The sequence below is a fragment of the Hirundo rustica genome, chromosome 1 (genome assembly GCF_015227805.2).
Source record: "Hirundo rustica isolate bHirRus1 chromosome 1, bHirRus1.pri.v3, whole genome shotgun sequence".
Lineage (NCBI taxonomy): Eukaryota > Metazoa > Chordata > Aves > Passeriformes > Hirundinidae > Hirundo > Hirundo rustica.
This window is the reverse complement of record NC_053450.1, coordinates 129,880,666-129,908,554: the sequence shown is the minus strand read 5'-3', so window position 1 is coordinate 129,908,554 and position 27,889 is coordinate 129,880,666.

The following is a 27,889-nucleotide window of genomic DNA, read 5'->3' as shown; positions in this document are numbered from 1 at the left end:
TTGTTTTGTTTTGTTTTGTTTTTGTTTTTTTTGGTTTTGTTTTTTTTTTTGTTTGGTTTTTTTTTTTTTTTTGTTTCGGTTTGGTTTCGGTTTGGTTTGGTTTTTTTTTGGGGGGGGGTGTGTGTGGTTTTTTTAATTTTTTTTTTTTTAAGTTTTATTTTCACTATTCCTTCAAAACTTTCCTTTGTACAAACTTAATAGTCTAAAAATGTCTTTGAAGTAGGTATAGCAAGTGGACACAGATTTATACTCCAAAAGAGGAAAACTAGGCTGATTTTATTTTTCATTTCCAAAATAAGACAGGGTGTATTTATAGTGATGGTGCCTAATTGTTGGATAAAGAGTCAAATTAAATGGTGGGTTGTCCCTCTTCTGACATCTTCAAATAAGCCTTTTTTGGAGGGTATCCTCCCACCAAGGATGTGTTAATGGACTCAGTATGGTTGAAATTAAAGAAATATTATTACAATATTGGAAGTTATACTGTGCAATGGTGGGGGTCTTTTTACCCTAAAATTCCAGGGGGTAAAAAATGACGATTCTTGCTGTCTCAGGAATTTTATTGAGGTTGTTTAAAAACAGTCTGACTTCACTGTCTGGACTTTGAGTCACTAACCACAAACCAGCTCGTTTGCGAGGCATATGTCTATGTTGCCATGTCAAGGACATTACACTCCATCTCTCACCATTCAATTACTTAATCTGATGGGTTTGGTGACAATAAATACATTTAGGCACAGCATCACATACTAACAAGGGTACCTTCCTTCTAGGCAGGCCTGCCTCTGGGTGACAAAGTCTGGAGTACAAGTAAAAGATGTGAGACGTCTCATTTTTTTACTGCAGTAGTGAAATGGATTAAAATTGCAAATCAAGTTCTTCATAGGCTATCCCACATACCACAGCTGGAGTATTCAGATCTTTGGAGATAGTCCTTTGGGCCAAGTTGGACCTTTTTTCCTGCAGAGATTATTTCAGAGGAAGTGTGTAATGCATTTTTGACAACATAATTGAAAATTATGATCCTAGCTCTTATTATCTCCCAGGAGAGTAGGAGCAAGTTCCATTGTCTGAATGACACTGAGCTGAAACCCACAGTTTTGCATTTCTTTTCTCAGTGGACCAGGTCTGGAGCTGAATGAACAAAGGGGCCAGAAAAGAAAGAAAGAAAGAAAGATAATTCTTTATATTTCAGTGCAGACTGTCAGTATGAAAATTCAATGGCTGTTTTGGATTAATAAGGAGAAGGGTATTACCTACCTAGTACATTTTCTCTCTATTTATATAGGCAGGCATGTTCTGTGTATTGTAAAACACTGCTATAGGCAGGTAGGAAAATGGAAGGAAATATGATGCACTTGGATATGGTTGTGCTTTAGTAAACCTAAGCCACACCTCCATAGCTATGAAAGAAACAAATGACTGCACTATAGAAAAATCTATAGTATTCAGTGTCTACTGAACTGATAATAGCCCTGAAGACAGAAATTAGCCTCTGCATTTTATTTAGGTTGTGGTTTCTATTGTTGTTTATTTTTGTCTGGGTTTTTTTTTTGTTGTTGTTTTTTTTTCCTGAGTTTAGCTCCAAATGTAAATAAGGAAAGTAAAATCAACTATCTTCTTTAAAATTCTACTTTTTTAAAACTCTGAAGTAAAAAGTAACCATTTTGTTAAGACTTATAAATTCACATTCACTTTTTAAAAAGTAGTAATGACCTTTGGTTCTGTATTTTCACCAAAATATTGTTAATGTATTTTAATTATCAAACTAGTCAATATTTTTGAGGAGAAATTTGTTTCAGGTTGACTAAGGAAAAGAGTAAATAGTAAAAAGTCTAAAATTATCTCCCAGTTAAAGTGATTTTGTAGACAGATTGTATCTACAAATTTTTCATAGCAATGAGGAAGAAAAATATGAGATTCTCAAAATCATCAAGCATAATAAACTTTTCTTCAAAACAGGTGAAAATAAGCTACTTCAATCATTGAACATTTAGACATAGTCTTCTGTGGGATCAGGATTTTACTCAGTATTTCAGTCAATGAAAACACCTACTTCTGAATTTTATCTTTTCTGAAAGCTGTCAGAACTGTATTTTTCTAGAAACAACTTTGTTCTAAAAACAGCAATTTTTTGAGATAAGTTAGTGTGACAACAATTTCTTGTCAATGAATATTAGTGTGAGCAAATTAATACATAATTTATTTTTATTTTACTCATTAAGTCTGATATTAAAATAGGATGAGGAAATATTTTTATTTCATGTCAGTTATGCCCAGGTTATTTGTAACAGGCATGAAAATAATGTAAATCTTGATCTCTGCAATGTGAATTTTATAAATCTTGAGCTACTAATTGAAGACCAAAATCTCTTGAAGAAGAGATTTGAGGATTAATTTTTAAATCAGTTTTTAATCTGCTTATTCAGTTTTCATTACTGTGCAGAGGAAATTTATAATGAAAAATACAGTACTTAACCTTTAATAATTTTTCTGTCTTCAATATACTTAATCCCAAAGAGCCAAAAGACACTACACATCTGAAATATATTCTAGAGGAAAGAATATAGAGTTCACATCATATTGCTTATATTTTATTTTACAGTAGATCTCTTAAACAAATTTTAAAAATATTTGCTATAACTTCACTTGGTTAATGTAACATATATACACTGATTTTTTTAAAAATATGAGATCTTGTCAGCATGACACTAGACAGAAAAATCCTTCCCTAGGAAGTATTTTGTCACTTATGTGTGTCAAATACCATGAAATACAAGTCAAAAAGAAGCCTTACAGCTTCAAATGTTGAATTTTTAAAGACATCACCTGTGTAGATTCATTGATATGAATCAGATTATGCCCAGCTGAATTGGCCAAGGGCTTTATCACACATAGGTAAGCAAGGGTGAATGGAAATTGATCTCTGGTTGATTTTTTATGTGACTTATGGAAGGCAACAGGAGGTTTCTTCTCTGTGTAAGGATCAAGTTTTTGCACTAAGAATGGATTGACATAAAGGGTAAGATTTTATGAAATGTCTTCCTTTTGTGATTGCACAGAATTGGATTGACTGTGGTTAGAACTGTTAGCTGCACAGAAGAATATTTTTGTGTAAAGTCCACCAAAATTATTGTGAAGCCTATGATAATATCTTGTTTGCTTTTTCTTCATTTTATGCTTCATTAATGTCTGACTTTGACTTGGATTTGACTTCAGTGTGGGTGTGAATCCTATTCATGATACACACGTAATTGGGCATTAGCTAAATATAGCATTGGCTAAATAAGGAGATTTTTGCTCTTTTTTGAGGGATTTTTTTGCCTTGTTTTCCAAGAATAAAGTGAAAGAAATAAATACACATTTTCTTCTGTTTCATCTTTCATTGAGTCAAAGATGCCTTTGAACTACCATATTCCAACCAAATAAGGTGAACAAAATCAATAGTCTCTGTTATAAATCCTGTTAACAGGTCCAGTAGTATTGTTACTAATTTATAAAACTCTCATGCAAAAAACAACTCCATGCATAACTTTTCCTTGTGCATATAGTTTTTATTTTCTTTTGTAGATTAAGGGAAGCACCTTGACAGGTAATTTTTGATTGATGTAATGCCTGCTACAACTAGCCATTGTCTAAACGAGAAAGTGGAAAACTTTGCATTGGAAACACACAGCAAAAACTGTGTGAACCTACAGCATTCACATATGACTTTCTTTGTCATGCTTAGTTTATTTGCGTCGGTGTATAACTATGTTTATTAGATGATGAGACTGATATGATCACTACCTGCTATTGTTTTTAACTCAACCTGCAGTGGGACTCAGAAAACCTTATTGAAGCCTGGAGGAAGGCAAAGGGTCAGTACATGCAAATCTAGTGGAGAGGTGTGCAAGGTTTCTGGCACAGATTGAACCACAATGCTGGCAGAGGATCCATTTTCAGTATCCTACCTGGAGAGAGGCTGAAGTTTATGGCTTGCTTTACTATTTCTCACATACTTGGATGCTCCTGCTCTGCTGCAAAAAGTTTTCATGTCCTGTGTTGCCCTAAGAAGCAAAAGAGATACCATTCTGTGTATCTTCATTGGTTTATTCTCTTGAGACTTAATGTAGTGATCAATGATCAAGGAACCGACTGCACATCAAATCCTGTCCAAGGCCACCAACAAGCCTGGCTGGGCATTTGTAGCACAGCAATGGTGGCATTTTTCTGTTGCCAATTTTTGTTTTCTGTTTTGCAGCACATACAAGTAGGAATTTCAAGGGGTTACATATATTTTGAAAATCTTAAATTCTAAAAGCCAGCAAGCTTGTCTGCAAAATTAACCTTAAACTCATATGGACCAGCTGGGTGTGGAAGGAACTAGCACAGTATTATTTAGCCTCATTGGTTTACCCTATTGTTTCTCCCCTTCCCTTAATGGTTCTGATGGAACTTCTTCTGAGTAGGAGACTGGCCCTTTCAAGGGCTGTTGCCCTGTTCACAGATCTCTTTCAGAAGAGGAAGAACTTTCTTTTCTTAACCTTAGATTTTTCTTGCTTTTATGATGTACAGTGTTAAATTGAAAGTAGCTAGAATGTATGAGCAAGGGTGACTTTTTTTTGGAGGGGAAGCATTTTTTTCAGAAACTGCCAAAAGCTAAAATTCATTGAAGTCACAAAAAGTCTTTTCCATAGACTTTTCCTTATATATTTTCTTTATCTTTGAACTGAAAGGAATAGCAATATTAATCTAATTCCAAAGTCTAGCAGTTCATTGATACCCAGTAAAATCATTCAAATTACATGCAGGAGGAATGCAATTATCTTGGTAAAAGAGGCTATAGATCTATTTTTCACTGTGCCTATGCACATAATTGCATTTAACTACTTCATTGCTAAAACCCACTTGAAGCATGGCATTTTAAAGGAACTTAGTAACTTCTTTTAAACCAAAATATTAAAAAAAATCTAAGTACTGTTATGGTACTACTTTCTGATTTTATGCTCCTAACAAAGAGTTCTCACTCTTCTCTAATGGTTTAATCAAATGTTCTGCATTGTGGATGTAAGAGATACATCACTCCACCTTGCACAAGACATCCTTTCTTGCAGGAAATAGTTTAATGTGTTAAGACTGGGCAAAAGACAAATTCTCAGAACAATCCTTTATTTGAATGGTAGGGTAGTTAGGGATGAGGCTCCTCAATTTCAGTGTTTGTCACAATGAATATTCATTTAGCCTTGCAAAATGACAAGAGGCAGTTTGACAGCTTATGAGCAGAATAACTGTGCCGTAACTGTGTTTTAGAAAATCTGAGCTAGCATTTCTAGGCCAAGGGAACAGACAATTTTTTCTAAATTTGTGCAGGGTTTTTTAAAACCATTCCACAGTCTAGAGAGATATTTTTCTTTTCTCTCTTCAACTTCTAGTTACAAATTTATAAAATTCCATACTTAAATCTGGTAGGCCATCTGGTAACTCCAATCACTCCTCTTAGAATGCAGTGGCAGAGACCCTAATAATAGGAGCCATTTTGTAACTTCCAGCCCTAATTTATCTGTGCTGGTTTACGCAATTATGCCCATGCACCAATGTTAACCTCTAATTAAATAGAGAATTTTCCTCAATGCATTCATGTTCTTTTCCTACCGTTAGATTTTCTAGTGTGGATACTTTATCTCAGAGTCTTCTTATCTGAGTTTGCGGTGCTTTGTTCCATCAATTACTTTGGTGGACCATTTCTGTGATTGTTGCAGCTGAAATGAAAACTTTTTTGAAGAAAGGTCATTTGACCTGCGTTTTTGTCAGTTATCTTGTATGCTGGAGTTTACACATCACTGTCTCTTTGGAAAATGGCTGTCTCTTTCCATTTATATATCTTCCCTTCTGCATCCCATGCATGCTTGTGCCATTCCTAAACACTTTTGTTTCTGTCTTCAGACTTGTTAGGAAAAAGTCTTCTTTACATTGTATAGCACTGTTTCTTGCTTTCAGCTTTCACTAGTCCAAGTTTCTCAGAACCTCAACCAACCCAGCCATGAACATTCCCAGAGACAGGACAACCACAGTTTCTCTGGGCAATTTGTTCCAGTGACTCACCCTCAGGTAAAGAATTTCTTCCTAATAACTAACCTAAACCTACCATCTTTCAGTTTGAAGCCATTCCCCCTCTTCCTGGCACTATGTTTCCCTGTAAAAAGTTCTTCTCCCACTTTCTTGTAGGCTGCCTACAGGTACTGGAATGTTGCAATTAGGTCACACTTGAAGCCTTTTCCAGGTTGAATAATCCCAATTCTCTCAGCCACAGAGTAGAGGTGTTCCATCCCTCTAATCATCTTGGTAGCCTCCTCTGGAATTGCTCCAGCAGGTCTCTGTCCTTCCTGTGCTGGGACTCCAGAGCTGGATGCAGCCCTGCAGGTGGGGTCTCAGCAGAGCAGAGCAGAGGGGCAGAATCCCCTCCCTCACCTGCTGCCCACAATGATTTGGATGCAGCCCAGGACACGTTTGGCTTTCTGGGCTATGAGTGCACATGGCTGGGTCATGTCCAGCCTCTCACCCACCAGCACCCCCAATTCTCTCTGAGCAGGGCTGTTCATCTGTTCACCTCGCAGCCTGTGTTGATACTGGGGGTTGCCCTGATACAGGTGCAGTACCTTGCACTTGGTCTTGTTAAACTGCATGGGATTTCTAAGTAAAAGACAAATAGCCCAAAGTGGAAAGAATGGCAGAAGCGATGTGCTACATGGATAGTGGCACAGATGCAAACGTAATCTTAGTCTAATTTCCATAGTGCCCCAGAGGGATTTCTTGTCTATAAATTCTAGAAATCTTCTACCTAATAAATAGATCTGGAACAAGGGAGTTTCTCTTTAAGAATTTCTCTTGAGCTAAGTTTCCTTTACAGAATTTTTAATCTGGCCTTTTCTAGGTATATTTTCAAAAATTAGATTAATACTACTCAATATGCCTTCACCTGTCTTAAAGGGAGTCAAGAATGACTGCATATCTGGTTTGAATTGAATCCCTTCTTCTGTGTCTGATTCTCCAAGATTTGTCTGCTCTCCTTTGACTCAGCTTATGTTTGTGTCAGGCAAGATACATTATTGCTCTAAAAGGAAAAGGAAGAAGTTTAAACCTAACCCTATTAAAATGCACTTTCCTCTATCTTTCTTCAGACCCTATTTGTCTGTCTCCAGGTGTTTGTGTGTGTGAGATCTCAGGAAGACGGCTTTAAAGAAAAGTCTTATTTTCAATTGAGCCTAAGGAACACCCAGTCAATTAAAGCAACCTATTCTGTCTGATTTTATTCTTTCAGGGAAATGTAGGAGGACACACACACAAACATAAACATGGGAGCCATTTTATAGGCCTTAAAAACTGAAAAGCTTGGGACCATGTTTCTTCTCAAAGCCGGGTAAATTTTTCATTGTCAACATATAAATGGTATGGATCAGAATTCAGCAACTTTTTTCTGACTGTATTGTACTCAAGGAGATGTTTCTCTGCATTCATAGCTGACTATGTACATTTCACAGCATCAGCAAAGGTATTTATATGTGCAGTGACTCCTTGGCTTTATGTTCAGCATATTCACAGACACCTTATTCAAGTTTAGTAGTGTTTAGTATTTTTTGTATGATGGAAAAAAGTAGAAAATGCATTAAAATAACAGTTGGATATTATCAGTTGGAACTCATTCTCTATGATGTTTCTGCTAACCTGAGATTTTTAATTAAAAATAAAAACACACATATTTCAAAACTGGCTTACTAAAATTCTTGTGGACATTGATTTCTTATAGATTATTTCTCAAAGACATAAGAGATTTGATGTTAATTAACCCTTAGCTCTGCAGCTAGAACTATTTGTCTGTTTTGTAAAAAGTTTGGCAATATATATACTTTTCAAAATATATCATGCCTCTTGTTGTCAGTTTTGCGAATCCTAGACGATGGCTAATATTACATCATTATTTTTCAGGAACGTGTTAAAAAAACTCTTGCGAAGTCTGGGAAAGCAATCTTCACAGGAAAACACTGGGCTTGCTTTATTTAAGTATGGGGAAATGGGGAGCGATATATTTCTTTCATGAACGGCATGAAGCTGCTCCTTACAGAGCTTTCTAAGCCCCTATTGTTGCTATACCCTCAGGCTTCTCGCTGCAGGTCTTCATACCGCAGGAGGGATTTTAATTTTTGGTTCTGATTCATTCCTAAGACCACCCTAATCCAGCTGTAAATGGGTCATTCAGACTAAATACTGAGAAGTAACTCAATTTTAATGTAGTTATATCGATTCTGCAGTGTTGACTGCAGTGAATTAATCTTAATATTTGTCTACAAAATCTTCCAGGCTTATCTTAACTAGGCCAGCCTGGGGACAAGGTGGATTGCCTTAACTAACCTTTATGAACTTTAGGAACTCTCAGGCCTCAATCAGTGTTGCCCATCTGTGTTGTACATGAAGGTCTTGAGGTCTTACTGCTGTGTCAGCTGAGATAGGAAAGTCTCAATTTTGCAACTAGAAAACAGACAAACATGAAGTCCCAGATCCCTTAAAATACCAGCAAATCCTTCTATTCACAGGAATTTAATAGGAAATAGGCACAAGAACAATTTCTCCCACCCTGTGACCATTGAGGCACTCTTCCTATTCAGGGCATCCTAAAAAACAAACAAAGCAAAAGACTAAGCAAGGTTTTTTTCTCAGAATAATACTCCAAATTATTTTGTGTGAATCTCAAAGTTCTTCAAGCTGGTGTAACAGGTGGGAGTTTTCCTCCAAAGATGAATGTGTGCTTGAGGCACGCAGCCAAGAGGCTTAAAACACTTATCACCCACTACCAGATTCAGGCAATCATTTGAGTTTCCGCAGCCCCTTGAAAATGATAACCACAGAGTGGTCAGATGTGTGTGTCTATTTCTGTCTGCCGACACATGGAAGTGGGTTAAGAGCACACTGTACATTTTTCATAAGTATATGTTTTCGTTACTCAGTGAAATCTTCATGTAAGCCTACACATAAAGCCATTATAAAGTATCCCTCTAGAAAATACTTGAACATCAGTATTCATATTTTTGTCTACAGTGTAAGAGAACTTTTGTGATAAGTATCTACCATTTTTTCTTTTGATGTTACCTTTTTCCATTCGTAAAGAAAACAACAGATAGAATCCTTTGAATGGGTTACTTCACATTCATTAAAGGGTCAATGACTGAACCTGAAACTGTACAATAAGAAATCCACGCTGCTTTTGGATATATGCCTATAAACCAGTACACTGAAATGACAGTGTGTGTTTGGATGTGCAACCCCCAACATTTCCATTTTTCAGAGAGAGAAAGGGGAAAAGAAATGAGGGGAGACAAGAAACAGGGTAGAGGAAAGCGCAGGAGACTGATCAGCCATAAAAGAAAGTAGCCATTATGAAAAAATACCACTTCTGAGTCAAGAGAATGGGCTAATGATCATACTTGTCAAAATAATTGTTAACAGGAAAGTAGTTTTTTTACCTTTTTTTTCAATATGGCATTTTTGCTTGGGAATGCCCTACAAGACCCTCAACAGCACGTTTGCCCAGAAGTGCTCTAATTAACTGTACCAAATGGCCTACTCCAGTGTCATGTTAATGCCTTCTATCTGGCTGTTTGCTGGCCATCATGTATCATTGTTCGGCAAATGACAGCAGTCAGGTTATTAAAGGTGTAGATATTAAATTAACAACAGTGGTAAACATTGTAGCTGTACTTCACATCTCAGCAGAGTCAATGAAGTGGATGACACTGCATCCATGCTGATATGCTGCAATGACAGATGGGCGTCATTTAACACAATACATCGGTGGGCAACCCACGTACCACAGCTGTCCTCCACTAAATGAATTAGATCAGGGTAATTAATCTAAGGCAGAAAGTATTACTAAAGTGAGTCCTAAGCGGAATTAGAAACGAATGAAATATCCTGTTAAAAAAAGGAAGGAAAAGAAATAAAAAGGAAGAAAAACAAGGCTCATTGCAGCATGAGTGTGGAAATTATTATTATTTTAATTTGACACATAGAAGACAATCCCCATCTCTTAGTGGGAAGGAGTATATAATAAGCACCCTTTTGTTCTCCAGTATTTTATCATAATGTTTTTTGTCACTGTGTGTGTCGAGGAAAGCAACAACACCAGCAAGGGACCAAGATGTTAGATTTGATTCTCTAATGTAAGAAAATGCTGTCATCGTTACTACTTACCTGTACTGCTGATGGAATTATTCCTTCTTACGTATCCTCCACTTATATTGATCGACCTGTTTAATTTCTATGACATTTTATTGGGAGGATGTCTTATTTCTGTTTTTGGCCTGAGGATAGCTGTAAAAATCCCCAATACAATTCCCTTTCCTTAACACAAAATTTGTAGTGTTTCTCCATCACTGCTCTCTCCAGTCTCCCCCATCTGTATTGGGTCAAAAAAAGAAATAAAAACAACCCATAAAAAGGGGAAGGAGTAAAACAAGTTTGTCTTGCTGCCATTCTGGTTGGTTGCAAAAATATTTCAACATTTTTTATTATAAATTAGTATCAATGTTCTTATGAATACATGACAAGTTTGTTGGGATATTTTTCAATTAAAACCAAATCAATGTTGTAATGTGTGTTTGAGATCATAAGATCATAAGCACATGAAATAAACAATGCTTACAGCTAGGGTATATCTATTCATTCCCAAATTTAGACAATTTAAAGAGCAGTTATAGAAGAAAAGCAGCAAAGAAATGTAAGCCTGAAAATTTCATTGTTAGTCTTGCAGGTTCTGTATTAATTCTGTTCCACTTCATTTAGTGTATGACATCTGCAATGGAAAATTTCCCTAAAGGATGTCTCTGACAAAGGCAAGCATTGATCAAGCATCATGTACTCACTTGATGCTGTCAGCTCACTTGCAGCTTCTTCTTTATTCTTTTCCCTTTGCCTAAGAGAGCTATCATCCTTCAAAACACATCCTTCTCTGCAGGTAGAGACTGGGATTTGCTATTTGTTTTAATATTTAGGGGAAAAGAGAGTTGTGGAAGGAGAATTATTTTGGGAATAGGTATTATAGCAGTGATTATGTTAGATTGGTGCAATGGAAACATATACTGCTGCTAGACTACAGGCAATTTCTGAAATGTATTGACTTTTATGAAAGTGATGCTTAAAGACAAGTCACAATGTGTGTTTCAAAGTGCAAATCCAAATTATTAAACACCTTTTTAACTGTTCTTTCAGTACAGTCTGCATTGTGAAATGAACCTTATTCTCTGTAAACACTGGAGATTCTGTTATCTTTTCCACCCTGCTAAACAGAGCAGTATTATGAAAAGATGATATGGAATATGCTTGGAAATTCCAGCATAACATATTTTGTATATAAGTTTTTTCCTCATGTGTAAATACTTCAAGAGTGACAGACTGACAGACCCTCAGTTATTTTTGGTTAATACCCATACTTTTTCTACTTCTGTTTTACTTTTGCTTCTATGGCATCATGAATAATGTCCATCCAACCCAAAAGCACTCTCTCTTACTAATCTGTTCCTTCACTGAAACATACTTTTCTTCCATGCATAAAATCTGTTAGATCAACTTTTCCCTATAGCCTTGAGCATGTAACAGATTACCTTCACTTCTAGTTGTGAGATGCAGCATAACTCTTGTCTCTCTAGTTTTATATTGGTGGAATTTTCCTTTGCATAAATAACCATGGCATGCCTTCCTTGAATAAAGGGATGTTCTTATTTTCTTGTGAAAGTTTTATTTCTTTTCTGATTCCCATAGAAAATCAGCCGAATAGCAGCCAATATTGGCTGAATCAAGCAGAATGTGGGGTTTTATGATGCCTTAAAACTCATTCCTTTGCAATACATCAATGTTTTGAACCCACCCACACATTATTTTTACATGAGTATGATATCAGTTTTATCCTTGTAGACCTTCCATCTCTGATGTCTTGGTTTTAATTGCTTCACTCTTACATGAAATCATTACTCATATGAAATTTCTGAAGTCTGGGTAATCTCCCTCTATGACAAGAGACTTGGGAACTGGTCCTGTTTATTCTGGAGAATAGTGAAAGGGGATCTCATTAATGCATATAAATATCTCAAAGGCGGTTGCCCAGAGGGTAGGGCCACACTCTTTCAGTGATGTCCAGTGACAAGAGTGATGACCATAAACTAAAATACAAGAAGATCCACTTCCAGACAAAGAACTTCCTTACACTGGGGGTGGCAGAGCACTGCCTTACACTGGACAGGCTTTCCAGGCTCTCTCTCTGGGGACATTCAAAACCCACCTGGATGCATTCCTGTGTCATCTGCTCCAGGTGACCCTGCCTTGGCAGAGCAGTTGGACTAGGTGATCTTCAAAGGTCCTTTTCAACACTAACACTTCTGTGATCTTTTGATTACTTCTCTTTGATAGCAGGGATCATACACACCTAGGGTTTTAGATACAGTCGTTGCTATGATAATTAACATACCCCAAAATAAAACATGGACTGCAATATAAACTAAATGTATAGAATATGTTGTCTGCAAATTTAAGGGGCAATAAAATGCTTTCTGTTTTTCTTTATTACACTTGTTTTGATTTCCAGAAATGCTTATGAAAGGTATATAATTTCACTGAAATCATGCCAGCAGTTGGTGGGAAAACTGCATGTGGTTTGAGTTTTTTTGGCATGGACACTAGAAACTGAATGGAGATAAATTCACTTTGTAGAGATGATCAAAATTTTGTATAGTTATAATGTCAGTTTCTTCTGATTTGATCTCAATTGAATTGCTAGTTTTGAGGTGAAATGCTACAAATGTTCCATTACTTCTACCTTCTTTGACTTGAACCGTAGACAAGGATCTACTTTTTTGCAAACCTTTGAAATTTAGGATCTGTAGCAAGTGTAATCGGCTACACTGCAGAAAAATCATGCATAAACTAAGTTAGAAATAAATGATGATTTATCAAGGTGTCAGATATTGTGTGATGATAGATGAACTACAAGGATGTAATAGTACAGTTTGCATACTCATTGAAGTGCTGCATCTTCTTAAGAAATATATTCCTATAGTTTTTGAAAATTAGCCAAAAACCTTAGAAGAAACAACCACCATTTTGCATGCTCCACAGTGTCATAATGCTGAAACTTTCTGATGCAGCTTCTCTCTTGCAAGTTTTTTGAAATGTCATGTAGTGGTGGTTTTATCTCCACTGCTGACTGCAGTGAAATCTGGAAGGATTTTTATGAACTTTGTTGGGTGTTCATGCATATAGAGCATAAGAGACTCATCATCACTGCAGCCTTTATGTGTTTTTACACCTTAAGCTTTAATAACAAATATAATAGTGATTTTTATTAATGTGAAAGTGAATATTTCTTGTAATATCCTGATATGGATTCTTTTACAACAAAACCTTTCAGTGGTCACATTACAAATGCTACATGAGACATGGACACACCATCTCAGGACAGTGGAAGATTGCATTGAGATGAAATAGTATAAAATTGCACTTTGGAAAAAAAAAAAAAAAAGAAAGTATTCTGGTTTCAACACTGGTAAAAGCTGCTATATATATACTCTGTGGATTGAATTTCCTCTGTTTAACTACAAAACCACTTCACCTATCACAAAAGTGATTGTTTTCATAAGATTATAGTCCCACAAGCAATTATCCTGAAAGATAAAGAGTACAAATTATTCTGCATTACAATTTAATTCTATATATAATTTGCTGAATCAACCCAGAAATGTTTACAGTGTGTGTCTGGTTCCATCCCGCACCGGGCGGGAGCTGACCTCCGGCTAGCTCGAGTCAACCCAGCCACAGATGGTCCCAGTTCATTTCGGCTTCTCAGCTTAGCAGCTGGACCCAATAGTGTTGTGACAGCGACAGCAGCAGAAGAGAAAAGGCTGGCTCTCAGCTTAGCAGGTTAAAAGATGTTTATTAGCTCCAGGGTTGAGGAGCAGAGAGAGCGCTCAGAGCTCTGAGCTGAGCGGCTGAGACGCTGAGAGAGTTTTTTCTTCCCTCCTACCCCCTATAAGCGGGGGAGGGGTTCCAGGGGGGTACCACAAGACAACAAATCAGGGGATTCAGGGGGTAACAAGGTGTGCCCACCCCCAAGCCTTGGACCACTAAAATCCAGAGCTAAAGGAATTCCCCCCAGGGCACCTATCACCTGAAGCCCTCTCCCTGAGATTTCGCAACCTGGGAGGGCTCCTCAAAGTGATAGACAAGCTGCCCCAGAGAGGGGGGTTGGGGCAGAGGGGATGTTACAAGTCAGGTGAGGAGTGGGAGGACTGACACAAAACACCTTATTATACAGACAACACAAAAGGGATACAGAACTGGGGATACAGTGAAATGAACCATGACATAAACTTCTTATAAAAACCTAATAAAACAGTTCTGCACCACCACAACAGTGTTATGCAAGCAATGATCCATGGGGAGTGGAGGAACTAATCAGAATATGATCACATAAGATTTCACAATCAGCACATGATAACATCTCAAGACGGCTGACTTCAAAGGAGGAAAAAAATATTTCAAATGACATTGCTAAACTTCCCTACAATATGCCTAATTTGTGAGATTCCACTTCAACTTTTTTTCCTTTCCTTTTCAGTCATTGTTACTCTTCCTTTTTTAATGCATCTTATATATGGATAGTTTCTGAGCCTGTGGTTCCATGTGAAAAGTATTTTTTAACATCATTTGTAACAATTTATAACAGATTTATGTAATCTCCAGCCTAATCTTGGGGAGAAAAATTTGGTGCTCAGCATTACAAAAACAAAAAAAACCAAAAAAAACCCCAAAACAACAACAACAACAACAACAACAACAAAAGGTGAATCATAAATATATTTTAGTAATTAAATGTAACTGGAAATAAATTAAGTTCTTTTAGCTTTGGTGAATGTTGAGAATTGGTTTTGTAAGAGCAGGATACTACAGTACAATAGAAACCTATATCTTATGATGGGTTTTCAATGTGTTATTTGATACACTTTTTCAGGTTTACAAAGTAGCTCCCTATATATACAGCTCCGTAAAATGCCAAGTGTAGAAAAAAGAAAACAAAACTGAACGAAACCATTGATACTATTTCAGGAACTTCACCGCACTTGCTAAATTTCCAGGGCTTTCTCTTATTGAATCTGTGCAGTATGTCTAGACAAGCAGTACTATCACAGCACCTCATGTCTGGTCCATGTAAAATCTTTAGTAAGAACGAAACAATATTTTCAACTGATTTCCAGACAACTTCAAAGACTACAAAATGCTTGAATCTCTTACCAGATGTCAGGTTATGTGGTCATAACCCTCTTCTTTTCCTGACCTGGTTTGATTAGGCTAATTAATGCCAGGATTTGCTTCCAGCAGTCTTCTCAATCTTAACAACTGCTCAGTATGGGAATGCCGCTGCAAGGCAAGTGCAGAGTGGCATGACTTTTTGTGTCCTTTTCCTTTCCTTATGCACAAGCACAGAGCTAGTCTCAATAAATCTGTGTGATATATTTTATCATCCTTGACACAAGAACTGGGGGAGCAAGAGTTTCCCTGGAAGACACTATTTAGTTCCTAGTGGAAATGCATGTGTTTTCATTCTGGGAGGTCTGGTCTGCACACTTTAGTCCTCATGGCTGGTAATGTGTTTTATTTCAGGGGTATGAGTAAAGCTTACCTAATTTTCTGCTGCAGTGCATCATCTTCTGTCCATGTCTGTTGAAACTTAAAGGCTGCCTGCTAGGCTTGTTCAGCTCTGGTGTATTGAAGCTTAAGCAGACAACTGTGCTGGAAAAGAAGGCATAAGGATAAAAACAGTCAGGAAAGATGCATAAACCAATCAGAACTGAGTACTCTGCTCATCAAAGGAAATAACCTTCTATTTATTCTACTCAGGAATGAGATCAGTAGTTCACTGGTTTTGTTTGTCAACAATTATCAGGTCTTATTATCTTATGATACTGTAGCTCTTCCAGGCCAAATGAAGAAACAAACATTTTATCTGTAAAACAGAAAAAGAGAGATATTCACTCTGCTTCAGTTTTTGTATCTTTGAGACAAAACCAAATATTTATCTTAAGTGAGTTTATGTGCTATTACAAGGCTTTCCATCAGTTTTTAGGTGTTTTGAATCAGGCCTCCAACAAATGATGTCTTTGTTAAGGAATTATTTTCTCACTTCTTTTCCTCTATTCTTTTCCATTTCTTTAGTACCTATTTTCTTTGAAGTAATTGCACATTTCATTGTCATGCTTTCTGGTTCACTGAAATCCAACACTGGAATTACAATACAGAGTTGACAGAAATGGTTCATTGGTTGTTGTGGAACCTACCCATAGATCTGTTATACTAATCACAACTTTTTTTTTTATAGAATTTGTTCTATATAGCTCATTAGAAACAATTCAGCAAGAAAACTCTATTAGGGTGAAACTAGAGCACAGATCTGTTGAAGTTTATTCACACCAAAAATGAGGAATTTTGTAAAAAAGTATTAAGACATCCTATCTTATGTCAACAACTAAAATGTACTGATGAAATGATCACCAGCACTAATCAGAAATGATCCTTGTGGTTACAAACTGATCCAAAGAATTTTCAGGTCACTAAATTTCTGGTAGTTAATCTTATTATTCAAATTAGTCTAAAAATTTTTTTGTAAATATGATGTTATTTTGAACCTAGTTTTCAATGGCACCAAAAGTGACTGGATAAGTTAAAAAGTAGTTCAACTCCCAAGGAGTAAAAGTTGTTTTCAAAATTGCTCTTGATTTATATTATTGGAAAAGAGGAAAATTATTCTCAGTGATCAATTCTATAAATGGAAATTTTCAGGCAATATATAAAAGTTTAACAAAAGACTGCCAGATGGAATTAAATTTAGCAAACATGTATATAAAAATAAAGAAATAGAATTTCACATCCACAGAGAGGTCTCATATTTCAGTGCATTACACCCTAGATATCCTTGTTTCAGACACCAGCTTACACAGATTTCAAGTACAACAGTGAGTATTTAGGTCTTGCTGCTGAAGAACAGTTTGAAATAACAAGAAATATTTGCTAAATATTTCACAGAATGGAGGAGAAAAAGATAATCTGTCTCAAGACAGAGGGATAATAAAGGAATGCTTGAAACACAAAATAAAAGAATGTGGACTAAAACTAGCATGTTAATTGTATCATCTGATACAGACCGAATATCATTAAAATTCCTGTTGGCTCTAATCAGAATTTGAGAGTTATGAATATTAAGCAAAAAAAAAAAAAGTCAAAGTTCCTTATCTGACTTAAGTAACCTACAAATTATCATTAGCAAAAAAAACCCCAAAACCCACACAAACCCTCTTTCCAGTGAACCCCCTCAGGCCCCCTCGAGGCCCAACACACATACACACACATGCACATGCTCCAGAACACTGTTTAGGAATAAAGTAAGATATATTGCCTCAGCTAAGTGAACAGATCTTGTTATACACTATAAGTTATTTGACTTATTTTGACAGTCAAATATCCTTCCTTTAACTCTATATGACCCTTTCTCATTTTCCTACAGGGATTTCCATTTCTAGTTCAAATTGATGAAATTTCCAGCCTCCCCCACACCCCCTTTTCCATCAGTGAGAGTTTTGCAATTAGCAGTAGGTGTAAAAACAGGGTTTCAGTTGGTGTCTGTATGTCCCCCAATTCGTGCCCACTGATCCATGAGCAATTCCCTTACGAGATAATTAAATGAGGTCCACAAGAGCCTGTTCTGTTCTAATCACTGGCTGAAATCATCAGAGTGTAAGACACAGACAGCGATCATTTCTGGCTGCAGGTATTCTCATATACAGTGACATGAGGGCTCTTACTGTTTGCCTGGAGGGCTGGACAGTGAATTTGCAAAGTGTGAACTACAGGGCACACTGGATCTCTAGGCACAGAGGGAATTGGCTGGAGTGGATGGGAAGGCCAGATTGTCCCAGGGTTTAGCTCTGCTGCAGCCGTCCCTCCCTGCAGGTTTGTAAGCTGGCTGGGGAACCGGTGCTGCAGATCCACTCATGCACAATCCCCAGAGCTCTTCATCCTCTCAGCTGTGTGGGGTGTCTTGTAGTCTTTCAGTCATTTGAAGACTCTGAGTGCCATACAGGGAAAGTTATGCACCCTTTTGCATTAAATTACACTGCTAGCATCTACTTCACATACCTTCAAATGCATTTATTCTTAGGGGAGAATTGTGTGTAGCAAAGCATTCAGCCGTGCTAGGCATTTGGCATTTTTTTTCCAATATACACACTGTTATTTTCTTTATGTTAGAGTTTACAAGGTTGGAGAAATGCAAGTTGACCTGGTCATTTCCTTGCAGACAACAGAAGAAAAGTGGTTTTTTTTCAGGAAACAATTACAAAAGGAAAGGGCAATGGCTTTCCTGACCCATTCTGGTAGGGCACTTCATTCATATAGATAATGGGAAGAAAGGCATGCAGCATTTGTATGTTGGTATTGAATCATTGGTGAAGATGTGGTGTGATGTGATAAGAGAGTGGATGAAACCGATTCAAAAGAAAAATCATCAAAACACGCTTTCAAGCAGAGCCCTTAACAGAGTGCTATTCTTGTATTCCCTGTTATAATTAACATCCAGGTTTTTATCAGTCTTCTTTCTGAAGTCTAAATAAATGCCCCTATTGTGTGGCTTCTGGCTTATATCTTGCTCAAGACACAGGTTCTAGTTCATCATTAAAAACAAATCCTATTTTTATGAGTCATATAACGAATAAGGCCGCCCATGGCTATAATTGAGTTGCTGGGTTTTATCTGACTACAGTCTGTTGGTGTCTCTCTAGCTATAAAACAAGCAATTTCACAAAGACCCTGCGGTGCACAGAGCAAGACTTTTGGCTTTCTAGTTATTTAGCTCCCTGTTTTCTCTCTCTCTTTTTTTTTTTTTTTTTTTTTATTTTTTTCTTTTCTTTTTTTTCCAAAGGTATCAGATGCAAATCAGGTTTCTAGTTTCTCTTATCTCTTTGTTCCTTCCAAAGCTGAGATTGATAGCTTTAAGGAGATCAAAGTCAAATTTCAAATGTATCCCAAATTGATAATCTCCAGACTATCATACACCTTGTACTCAGAACAAACCCCTAAAATACATAATGACATGAGCATGGTAAATATGGTTCTTCTGTTAGACTAAGTAAAAGTAGATTACACATGTTTTTTAAACTTCAAAGGCCTGTCCTGCTAGGTTTCTTTAAGGTCTCAAAGGCACTGTGCACTACCTTTTGTGTAAGAAAAATAAAAGACACTGCAGCAAGCATTTGAGAGGATCTTTTTCCTGCTAACATTGCAGTTTCAAAGATAAACAGACAAAACATTTTAAGAAAAGAAAGGTTGGGGCATTTCTAGGTTATCTAAAGCAAATATAGAAAATTAATGTACATCACAACTGATTTTTACTTCATACTCGATTATAATAAATATTAGTCTATTATTTTAGATATTTTGGCCAAACATGTCACTAAATAAAAAAAATTTAAAAAAAAAAAAAAAATGGGCCCTTATATTCTCTTCCTATGCCAATAAAAATGAAGGAGAGAATTGCTCATTTCCAGCAGACTGCAAAATCTGCAGGTCTAATCCAAAGCCAGCTCCCACTGACACTAATGAACAGTGGCAACGTTTCCCGGTGTCAATATTTGGGACTGAGCTGCCTGGTGCAGATGAGCCTGCAGTTGGGGCCCATAGAAAGTTGCATGACCAGGGACGTGTCAAAAGCATTGGTGCAGGTCGTGTGTGCCTGCACACCGTCCCCACAGAGCCGCTCTCTGACAGTGGCCAGGCAGCTGGCAGGTGGCCACAGTGCTTCCTGGCTGCCAGCCAGTGGCTCTTATCTGTGCCCTGGTGAGCAGGCTGTTATATCTAATCCCAAGTTAAAGGAGAGGTTTTAGTATGAACTTGATAGGAAAACGTGTCAGAAATAGCTGCATCCTCCCTGTCAGGAGTGCCTCTGATTTTTCTGCCACACAACACTTTTTTTTTTTGGAGTGTTCAAAGGCAGATGTTTGGAGAAAAATAATTTTTGATCCTTAAACAGTCCTCTTCCAAACTGTTCTCTTCCAAAATAAAAGGATGTTTGTGTGTATGTGGAGGTGAATAGAAGAAAATAATCCTATTGTTCAGCACAGATAAGTACTTCTGTGATTTGTACATAAAAGCATTTGCTTGGGATAGTGCATGGTAATCTGTTTGTGGGCTAAGATACACATTTTTTCCAACACCGTGTCTTCTAGTATAGCATTGGGTGACAATTTGATCCTCTATATGCTTACAAAATATATGCTTTGTTATTCTCTGTGCAGTGCTGGAAGCACCTGTGTATTTCCCCTATGGGAAGTCTGTTGTGATGCGACAGATCTTCTCAGACAGCACTTCTGGGAAATATCAAAAACTCTACACAACACTAGAGATGGAAGAAATAGAGAGGTTTGATTGGTTTATATACTCCAAAAACTCTTAGAGAAATATATTCTGAAAACACTAGACTGTCAAAAAAATTCCCTTCATTGACTGGTAAAAAGCAGCAACTATCCTCATGTTGCTAGCTGCTGTGTCCCAATTCCCACATCTAAGAATAAGGAAATGCATTGGTCTCTCTGGTGCAGTCACTCAGCTGAGGCTGACAATAAAGGTGCAAATTGTTGTCGCTTGTCATTACTTGGTTATGCATTATGACATACCATGGAAAATAAACTCTTAATGGAAAAGGACCTGAGAATTAGTGACTCCTCCATATGCACTGAAACTGATTCATGATCATAACCACATTTGAAAAAAGCCATCTCTGTGACAGTCTAAAGTGAAGAATATAATCCAAATAAATTACTAAATCTGATTACTCCTGGAATGCCACTAGATTGTAAATAAAAGTTGAAAAATGAAGAGCCAATATTTTTGTTTTCAGTCCACACGTGCATTTAATTAATAGAAGATAGAAAAGCAAAGGAATAAAACTTAGAGGAAAATACAGACTAAGAAGTATTTCCTCACTAGCCACCACTTTGACAAGAATTAGACTCCGTTTCACATGAAGTCCTGTAGTGTAAACCCCTCCTGTCACACTTTGGAGCTCTGCAGAACTGGAAAGAATTAATAAGGTTGGAAGAAGTGGGGAACTGAGCTCTCATTTTCTTACCCTAGGTCTGCTGACATCTGTCTGCAGTTACACAGGTGGGAAGAAGGGATTATATTTGGACATTGCCAAAATGGCTCTGAAACATCATTGGTGGGTTTGCTCTGCTGGTTCCATCTGTTTGTGCCTCAGTGCACATGCAAGGTATTTTTAAGCTGCCTGCTGTTGATACAGTAGTGTTTTTCTTGGTTTTGTTGTTGTTGTTGTTTGTTTGTTTTTTCTGTTTTGTTTTGTTTTTTTCCCCCCAGAGTGGCATTCAGACTTACAAGATCAAAGTATTGATCAAAATCCAGTGAATGGCTTAGTATTATCCTTAAATCTTAACTTGCCTATCTAGATTCCCATTACACTAACCCCTGATGGGCTGGGACATTTTCTGAAGTATTCATTTCTCACCATGGTGACACTGCTATTATAACTATCGGTGCTGCCTTTGATCATAACAAAATTATACTGACAATATGGACTTGTTTTTTCTGTACTCTCACTCGAGACTTGGACTAAGGTGGACTAAAGAAGGTTGAACTAAATAGCATTTTGTTCCTTCTTTCTTTTATGATAATAAAGGGAAAGACAAAAATAATAATAAAAAAAAAGTAACAGGATGTAAAATCATCCACAACAGAACTATGATGTGTGTCATCAAACACTAGAATGTGTCCAGTAAAAAGGGCAGAGGACCATGACTGTAAAAGCTCTAACTGTTCTATGTCTTCCAGCTACTGCAGTGCCTGTTGAGTAAACTGAGAATTTACTCAAATAGTATTTTTTGATTGATAATTAATATTTTTGAATTTTTTAAAGGACAGGTAAGAAATAACTCAGTGTCAAAGGAAGAGCTTCAAACAGTAATTGTAAAGTTCTAATAATTTCTATATTTTTCTATTTCTTTGAGGAATCGCTAATCACTTAAGTCAATATATTGACAGTGATTTCTACCAAAACAGAATTTAGATTTACTGTACAGGGATTCTCTCTTCCATCAAGTATTTTCAACATTGGAGAATTAAATTTGAAATGCCACCTTATATGGTATGTTTGCAATAATGGATGTCAACAAAGAGGTTTTTTCACTTGTAGTGTTCCTTCTTCCAAATATGTCATTCAAAATTAGGAAAAAGAGAGGGAATTTCAGGAGATATTTTGAATGATTCCAAGGGAAAGAAGATGCCAGAATGGTTCATTCTCACCCCCAAAAATACTTCTACAGTAAACGAAAGCAAAGTAAAACTATATGAATTTTCTGCTTGTGTAATATATACAAAAGTCTTGGAGGATATAATGTTTGTTTGTGCATACATATGTATGTCCACATAAATAAATGAAGAAAGAAAATGTAAAGAACCAACTGTTATAATTTCAATGTTTAAAAAATTGATATTTCAATGAAATTTAAATGAAATAATAATAATTATAAAAGAATCATAATAAGTTACATTTATTTTAAAATATTGTTAATTATTTTTATAACATGAAGTGAGAAAAAACAAACTTTGGAAGCTTGATCATTTGGAAGCATAATGATGTATGCATGTATGAAAATACAACTATAAACATGAAAAGCTACTTTGAAATAAGCCACATGTAACTCCTGGGAGAAAAACCCACAAAGTTTCATAAGCATGATTAATAGAAATCTGAAATTACACTTGAGGACACCTTCTATGAAAGGTTACCATTGCTTATCCCAGAAGTGTTTTTGACATGGCAAGACATTGTCTGCAATTTAACAGCCTTTCAACAAAGCAAGTTGCTGTCAGTAATCTTACCAAGTGTGTTTTGAATTTATGATACATATTAGCTTACTGGTCCACCAGTGATTGTAACTGCTTGGAAATGAGGAGCCAGGGAAAACTGTTCCTTAGAGGAGTTTTCCAGTTAGGTACAGCCGTGCTTTATCACTCCAGCTGAAGACCCTGTGGTACATACTCTAGCTCTGATGCCTATGAGGACACCAACATACAACAAAGAATTAAAGGATTAGTAAGAACTGTGTCTCAGGCCTGGCCCACTGGATTTATGGCAGACAATTCACCAAACATTTAATCTAAAGAGGTCACAGAACATCAGACATAGTCAAACTTGAGGTCAGCTAGTCTTCTTGGCCATAACAGATTATTTATGTCTTTGGATCTCCCACAGTACTCCATCAGTACATAATATTAGGTAGGTAACAGTCTTGAGATTCCAGAGCAAAAAACTCGTCCTATGGTAAGAATTACAGTACAGGCATTGCTAATTATTTATTTCCTGCTGTTAAGCAGAAAACAGGCTTGACTGCCCTGACAACAGCTGCAGCACTACAATGTGTGAAACACTATGAACTTTACGTGCTAGCTGTCCTGAAGAGCTCTGGGGGCAGTGGGTATTAGAAGCAGGTAGACTAGTTGTCAGAAGAGCCATCTGAAGAGTCCTAGCACATCAACAGCAATTAATGCAGGTGGTATTTTAGACAAGGGAGCTAATGAGCTTTAATATGCATGCAGGTGAGGGAGTGCTGAATCAGTAGAGCCATTAATGAACCTATGACAGCCTAATTAGCTACAATTTAAAATCTATGGAATCTAATCAGAAGAGCTGAACACTGCTGCAAATCTGTGTATGAATGAGTCTTTCTAAATACTCCAATCTGTTGCTTAGTCACTGATTGATAGTAATTGCTTTTTTTCCTCCATTGTGTATAGGAAAATGCCCAATTTTGTTCTGATAGAGGAGGACACAACATTGAAGTTAAATGCTTGAGATATTTGACTGCTTAAGTTTTAATCAGGAGATGTTTAAAAAAAAATCAAAGTAAAATTAATTTCCAGCCCTGAATATAGATGATTAAAAATACACCACCAACTTTTCATGTATTTGGCAGGCAGAGATTATATAGTAGTTAATCAACTCCAAATAGCTTATATGAAATTAAAGATAGAACTACAGCTGAAGTGGCATAAAATACACATATTAATATAAGACCTTCTTTATATAGGAATGTTATTAAACTCCTTAGATGAATGATTTTTAATACAACCAAAAAAGAATTTTCCTATAAAGGGAGAACAATAATATCTCCTGAATGTTGTTATTAAAAAAAAGTCATAAATAATAAGAACCTACTATAACCCTATTACAAAACATTATATTTTCATTTTCCAAAACCATTATGGGAAAAAGCATATTTGGTAGTGCAGAGCCAATGTACACAACACAACTAAAGGATATATCCAATATTGTCACTGAGATATGAACTATTCTAAATGAAAAGTTTTTATACCTGAAACACTATATACTAGCCAGCTAGAAATCTCTTACAATAGTACAATAGTCAGATAAACATTAGTCTGGTGAGTAGAAAGTGGATGAAGAAATGAAAATGCCTTTTTTTGCATCAATTTACCAATCCCTGGCACCCTTAGTACACATTACTGTACTGAATGTACGTTTTAACTGGTTGTTAAAATAAAACTACAAGGATTTGCTTGTATGAAGTCTTTCCTGTTTTTGCTATTTTGCTATTAATTGAGGTCATACTGTTCTGTGCCACTACTGACTTTTTCATGTAGATACAAAGTATTTGAAAACAGGAAAAGTGAAGGTAGAGTTTTCACCCCTAATGGCTGTGAACTTGAAATTGCTATTTCCTGAATATTACTATTGAATATTTATTGAATATTACTATTTATACACAGCAGGTTGATGAAGAAGGAAAAGGAGAGGAATGCTGCTGGAAACGAGGACTTGGGAGGCAATATACATCTTAAAGATTGCTCCTTCTTCTTCATGGTGTTTGAGACGACTTGATGATCTTAACATCTCAGCTTTCCTTTCTTGCCACCGTATAGATGAATTAGGAAGTACCAGGGGGAAAGTAGTGTATGGACATCCTAGGAGAAGCTATCAGCTGTGTTTCTTGCTTTCTCCACAGCCTCCAAGTGCTGGATTTCAAGTAGAAATTGGTGAAGAAAACTGCACTGTTCAATATTTTAAGCTTTCTCCCTATAACTTATGTTAAGCCTCTCTTTACCAGAGCTGGAAAGGCATTTTTAGCGGGACATTTTTTTAAATGCAGTCACATACTTTTTCTCCAAGATGTTCTACAAAGCTTAGTGGGAAGTCAGTGAGAAAAGGCTCAGCTGAGACACCTGTTACCTGAGAAAATCCTCAAGGCAATCACAGGCTTCAAGCCAGTTTCTAACCTGAATAGCTGTTTATGAATGTCTTTCAGATCACAAGGCACTCAGTAATAACACCTCAAACAATTCTGAATTAAGAATAACACTGAGGGAATTGCTGTCTGATCTCAGACAAATCATGGACAGAAGAAATGGTGAAATTCACAGAATAAATAATTTGCTAGGAATTATTTCCTTGGCTATAATCATCACTGTCACGCACAAATCATTTCCTGAGCAGAAATACCAGCTTTACTGCAGATGAACTTTATTTCTGGGGCTGCTTTTTAAGATCATAAAGAGATTGAAGTTTGATTTAACATAATCCAACAGCACAATCCTCTTCTTTTGATAAAGTGATCAGCCACATCTCAACAGATTAAATTTTATACACATTTTTACCTTGCAGTTTTAGTTATTGAATTATCCAATGGGCTAAGAAATAATGAGGAGTATGCCTGATCCTGAAGCCTTTATTAATTCAAATAGTAACTTTGCTTGACTTGTGTGCAGAATCAGTTCTTAAGAGGTTCCCTGTATTTATTTTAGCTTTCCCTAAAAGTAATGAAATGTTTTAATGTCATGGACATATATGTTATAATAACCACATTTTCGCACAGTAGGCTTTGGTCGATGTTCATCTTTTTCTTATCTCCTTTGCTCTCTATAGTTATACACACACATTTATTTACATTTATGGAGGTATTTATTGTGTATATAACGTGAGTTTATCTTCCCCGGTTTTCTAGTAATGCTACTTAGAAGGCTCAATTCTCAACCCATCATTTTTGCTAAGACCATACATATTTTTCATGTCATTTTTTCTGTCTTTCTGTCTTCATACAAACAGATCAGAGCCTCTTATCAGTGTGATGGTTTCACCCACGTCCAGAAGGAGAGTCCAGGGCCTGACTTCTCCTGGCCTCAGTGGGGAAGGGCAGGAATGTATAGAATAAAATATTACAGTAACATATCTGAGAGCAGCGGTTTCCTATTACTACCACAGAAAGTCTGGCATGTTGGAATAGAGGTGACTGCTGTTGGGAAGAGTAATTTTCAAGGCTTGGAAAATGCATGCATAAAGCATGTAGCCAATTTAGGTCTTTTGAAGAAGAATCACTGCGTCCTTTGTTGCCGCAAGCCTGTTCCTAAACACAGGGGGAGTTTTGGGCTATTTAGATATTAAAGATTTGTACTGACAAACTTAGCTCACACTGGTGGAACTAAAATCCTAGTGAGAGATGTAAAGCATAAGTATTTATGAGGTTCAGTTTACTCGCATGTGAGGCAATGGCCCGGCATAAAGATCCTGAATGTTCCACTTTCATGTAGCAATGCTGGTTGATCATTGTTGGTTTGTAAAAAGGAGTAACCATAACCTAGGTGGCTAAAAGGTATATCTGAGCTTACACAGTAGATGGCAAAATCAAGCTGATAACTTGGAATGATTGTGTTGTCCCTTCTACCATGCTGTATCAGAACCAGCCCCACTGGGGCCGTTGGAATAGGGTAACACAGTACTAGGGTGAGACACTGTCAAGCTCCTACTTGGTAATTAGGGAATCCTTGGCTTCCTTAAAGATAGTTTGTGTCCATGCAACCTTGGGTACCACTCTCACACAAATAAAACTGAGACATCCCATGAAGCATGACAGATTCACAGTGAAAATTGTGACTTGGCAGGAAAAGAAATTTCAGAACAGCTGCATCACCCTCTCCAAAACAGGATTGCAAGAAATTTAGTTTAAGATATATTTTAATTTAAAGAGATCAGCTATTAAAGATGGTGAGCCCATTAACATTTAAACTTGAGGTAGCAGGGGCCTCTCACATGCTTCTGTTTAAATGTATGTTGGACATAGGTGTTGAATGGGACCAGGAAAGAAGAGTGAAGCCACTGGTGAATAGAGTTGTCTTTATGCTCAACTAATGCAAAGCAAGCTATATAAAACTATTTTAAGAGGACTTTTTCTTCCCTCTTGTTTGAAAATAATTTTATTTCTTTATTTCACACAGTGGAAATTTTAGATTTTTATAGTATATCCTGCTGGTGCATATTTGAATAAATGTATTTTAAGCTGTTTGGCAAGCTGTTTTCTTTCTGTACATTTCTGGTGATGTATTTTTTTATTAAATTATATTTCAGGTGGCTGTTACAGTATTTTTCTTATTTCCTGCTGTGGAGAAGAGTGCTCTAATAAACAATTTTTTTTAAGTGGCTAGTTTTACATTTTTTTTTTCTCCTGTATCCTGCTGTTCAAATGATGTAAGCTTGCTACATGTTCATTTGTTTTAAATAGATGGTGTTCCTTGTTTTTTAGAAATTATTCTTGTACATTAGCCTTCATTTTAAAAATTTCCTTCTCCCTTCTCAGTAAATAGGAAAAGGTAGTGGAACAGACTTTTTAAAAAAGTGTTGGTATTGCAATTCACAGGAATAACTAACCTGAGGTCTCAGTTATAATAGCACATAAATCTTCCATAGCAAGTTACAGCACTGACCACTCATAGGTTCAGGCTTGTCATTTTTCCAGTT